The sequence below is a fragment of the Mustela nigripes genome, chromosome 12, assembly GCF_022355385.1.
Source record: "Mustela nigripes isolate SB6536 chromosome 12, MUSNIG.SB6536, whole genome shotgun sequence".
NCBI classification, from domain to species: Eukaryota; Metazoa; Chordata; class Mammalia; order Carnivora; family Mustelidae; genus Mustela; species Mustela nigripes.
Genome location: NC_081568.1, coordinates 103055784 through 103060733, shown reverse-complemented (window position 1 = coordinate 103060733; position 4950 = coordinate 103055784).

Genomic DNA, 4950 nt, shown 5'->3' with positions numbered 1-4950 from the left:
TGAAGTCTGTGTATACTTCATTTACCTGCATACGTTCACTTTTCCATATATTAACATCTAGTTTGGATGTTACTATCTTCTAGGTGATTTTTTATCACTTTGTTCACAATTTGTTTTTACCTCTTATTATATTTACTCATCTACCTCATATCTATCAAAAGTAATGCAATAATGGAAGTAGTGTCACGTTAGAGTCCTTTAGTAGCCGCAGACTCACCTTCCAGAGACTCATAGGTAACAATATAAAATATATTAACATCAAATTATTTATGGAAGTATAATTAAAGATAACTTGTAATAGCAAAAGATTAAAACAAATCAAAAGCTCATTCGGGTCCAGTTTTAATGGATTATGATACAGCCATAAAATGGAATGCTATGGGGGCGCCTGGGTGGCTCAGTGGGTTAATCCTCTGCCTTCGGCTCAGGTCATGATCTCAGGGTCCTGGGATCGAGCCCCACATTGGGCTCTCTGCTCGGCAGGGGGCCTGCTTCCTCCTCTCTACCTGTGTCTCTGCCTACTTGTGATCTCTGTCAAATAAATGAATAAAATCTTAAAAAAAAAAAAAGGAATGCTATGCTGTTATAAATGAGAAAAGGTGTTTCTATATATTGATATGGTATAATCTCCAAGATATATTACTAAGTATCTGAAGAAGTGGTATAGCAGAGTAATTAGAAGTGTGGACTCTGATGTCCAGTCTAGGTTCAAAGACAGGCTCTCCTATTTACTAGCTATGTAACTTGTCTCAAGTCCCGTTCCTCAATTTTTTCACCTGTGAAATGAGGATGCTCTTGATAACTACCACACAAGATTCTATGAGGATCAAATGAGTTGATACATGCATATGCTTAGAAGAGCACCTGGCCCATAGTAAAAGAATTGAACTACAATGAGTTGTGAACAAATGATATTTAAATTATGCAATACTTCATAAAATGAAAAATTAAATCTCTGTTAATGAATTGACATTAATATTTTCAGTTACTGCTTTGTGCTGTAGTATTAGGCGTCCTTATCTAGAGGATTGTCTCTTCTATTATTATGATGTTATAATGTCTTCTGCATAAGGTCTGGCTTTTCTTCAAGTATGTACCCTGCATAATCTCCAGCATGTTCCATGTACAAGGCAAGTTCGACAGGTATTTGTTGATGGAATTAATGAAACACTCAGATTCCTCCTCCTCTATGATTTCAGAGTTTTAATAATCAGAGAGTAGTTTTAGATGTCTAAGAGAGTATATGAGTATACAACACCTATAATTTCAAAATTGAGGGGCAAGTCCAGAAATTTGGTTACAATAGAAGTTAGGTAGTCTATTTTAGCCTGGAATGGGATTCTGAAAGTGTTATTTTCTTTTCCTTAAAAAAAAAAATTGTTTTAAATGAGTATTAGAATTAATAGATTTTAGAAGCTCTGAGTCTCAGAAAGGTTAGTAAATTGCATGTCTTTGTGGATCTAGCTACTGACATGGTTGGAGATCAAATCTGGATCTGGCTGTTGTTTTTTCAGCCAAAACAGAGTGGCAGGAAGGAAAGATATATTCCCTGACTTTGTAAGTGAGCCAAAGAGACAGGACGTAAGGGACAAGATTTACAGGGCACCTGTCCTTCAGCGGTGCTTTACTTCCCTGAACATATTACCTACCTACTTAACTTTTTTCTAAGCCCCAGGACTGAATAAAAACATTCAGTGTATTAGGAATATGAGAAAAAGTATAACAGCAAGATAATTTTACATAACTTAAGCCTTTGCCTCTGAGATGAAGTCCATCTAAAATGCTTAAATAAATCCGGGAAATTGTAAGTGGCTTAAAATGTTCCCTTTGTGTTATTAAGTGATACACTCTCTCCATCCATAGATCATAATTTTTAATACATATTAGTCTTTGCCTGATGTAGGGTTGATCACGTTGCATTTTTTCCAGATCAGTTTCACTATAAAATACAATAATGAAGTCATGGCATTTTCAAGGCAGAAGTTTGCAGGTATGTACCATTTTAGAAATCTTGAAGTACAAAAATCCCCAAATGCTTGGTAAATTGGAAGATGGCACAAATTCAATTACAGAAGTGTTCTTCATGTTCCAAAATAATTAGTCATGGGGTTTCTTTAAATAGGAGGGCCTGACAACTCATGTTCATTTGGTGAAAGAAACTTCATACTCTATCTGGGAATATTATCCTCTTTAACATGCAAGACTTCCAGAGGGATATGTATCAGAGAGTGAGGCATAACTAATTAAACAAATCAGCTGTCTCTATCAATTCTGTAACCAATGAGGATGGGGAGTGGGAAGAGGTGCCATATTAGATTGGGTGTGGAGAGAAGACATCTCTGAATAAGAATATATATTTGAGCTAATACCTGAATAGAATAAAACCTAAATAAAGCTCAGAGAGACAGAGTTTGGAAGACCCACTGGGAGAATATTCCTTGAGAAAACTCAGCAAATAAGTTCTCTTAGGTTAGGGCAAGCATTGTGGCTCAAGGAACAGAAAGACCAGACTGCCTGAAGTGTAGTATTCCAGGGAAAGTGTGTTTCAGTGAAGGCAAGAGGTACAAATGAGGGCCAGAGGAAATAGAATAATCATGGTATGTGCATGTAAATTCCTTACCTTGGAACTTGAAACACTTTAAGAGCTCAATAAATGAAAACTCTTAGTTATTAGAGATCATACTACTGTTTTATTTATAACTCAGATTTAACTATTTTTTAAATAGGAGTAGGATTAATCCTTACAATAAATTCAAACAAACACTTAGAAAATACACTTATTTTTTGAGCTTCATGTCTTCACTAACTTTGTAAAATTTCAGTTCCATTTAAAACCATAAGAAGAGTAATTTTCTAATTGTAAAGGGTACTAATTTGTATAGAATTTCTAATATGTAAAGGGTGCTATATTTGTATAGAATTTATTGTATTATAAATATTTGTTTATTGTTTCTATAATTAGTCATGGCGTTTCAGATTTGTGCTAAGAGGCTTTCTTACCCCATTCCTCAGTAATGATACTCTTTCTTCAATCCTGAAAATAGTTTCCTAAAATTCATTCAGTTTTTGTGGTTTATTTTTAGCCAACCTGGAATTTATTTTTTAGTATTATGTTAGAGATTGTGATAGGCAAAACGATGACTTCCAGATTTATACAAATCCTAATTCCTGTAAATTATGAAAAGAGGGAGATTCAAGAAGGCCATGTGAAGACAGAGAGAGAGAGATTTCACGATGTTATGCTGCTGGCCTTGAAAATGAAAGAAGGGGCCAGGAGCCAAAGAATGAAAGGAATGTAGCTCTAGAAGCTGGAGAAGATGAGGAAGGGCCGATCTCCCTTCCAGATCCTAGAAGGAGTGGCCCAGCCCATACCTTAGATTGTGTGCCTTGATTTCAAACTTCTGGACTCCAGAACTGTAAGGGAATACATTTATGTTGTTTCAAGCCATTAAATTTGTGATTATTAATTATATCAATCATTGGAAACTAATATAGAAATCTAGTTTTCCTTCATGATGCTGTACTTTTCTTTTCCAAAAAAAATTTTTTTTGTTTTAAAAACTGTATTTATTCTTCCAGATGAACTTTAGATTTAATTTGTCTAGTAAAAAAAATTGAATTTTGATTGAACGTACATTAAATAGGTGAATATTTCTATTCAGAAATACAGACTCTCCTTCCAGGTCTCCTCTCTTCCCCCATATATAAACTATAAAATTTTATTGTTATTCTTTACTTAGGTCTTATACATTTCTTAAGACTTGTTTCTTAAGCCTTATTTGTTGCTACTGTGGAATAGGATCATTTTAAGAATTCCCTTTATCTATTTTGCCCATCCCCCCACCTCTCTCCCCTCTGGCATCCACTAGTTTGTTCTCTACATTTAAGAGTCTAGTTTTTTTTTTTTTTCTTTTTTCTTCATTTGTTTTGTTTCTTAAATTCTACATATGAGTGAAATCATATGGTACTTATCTTTTTTTTTCTTATTTCACTTAGCATTATTCCTATAGATCCATTCATGTTTTTGCAAAAGAGAAGATGTCATTCTTTTTTATGGTTGAGTAATATTCATACATACACATACAGACACACATATGTATATATAGATAAACTAAATCTTACTTCATTCATTCATTAGTCAATGGACATTTGAGTTCTTTTCCATAATTTGGCTATTGTTGATAATGTTGTTATAAATATAGGAGTGCAGATATCTTTTTGTTTTGTTTTCTTTTTCTTTTTTTTTTAAATCTTTCTTTAAAATTTATTTGACAGACAGAGATCACAAGTAGGCAGAGACGCAGGCAGAGAGAGAGGAAAGAAAGCAGGCTCCTCTGCTGAGCAGGGAGCCCGATGCGGGGCTCGATCCCAGGACCCTGGGATCATGACCTGAGCCGAAAGCAGAGGCTTTAACCCACTGAGCCACCCAGGCGTCCCCAGTATTTTTGTTTTCTTTGGGTAAATACCAAATAGAGGAATTCCTGGATCATATAGTAACTCTATTTTTAATTTTTTGAGGAACCTCCATACTGCTTTCCACAGTGGTTGCACCAGTTTGCATTCCCACCAACAATGTAAGAGGATTCTTTTTCTTTTTTCTCTATATCCTTGCCAATACCTCTTGTTTCTTGAGTTTTTTTATTTTGGCCATTCTGACAGATATGAAGTGAGATCTCATTGTGGTTTTGATTTGCTTTTCCCTGATGATGAGTGCTATTTAGCATCTTTTCGTGTATTTGTCCGTCATCTTGGTCTTTGGAGAAATGTCTATTCAGGTCCTCCACCCATTTTTATTTATTTATTTTTTAAAAGATCATATTTATTTATTTGAGAGAGAGAGTCAGTGAGAGAGAGAGTAGAGCAGGAGGGAGGGGCAGAGAGAAAAACAGGCTCCACACTTAGCTGGGAGCCGAACACGGACTCTGTTCCAGAACCCTGGGATCACGACCT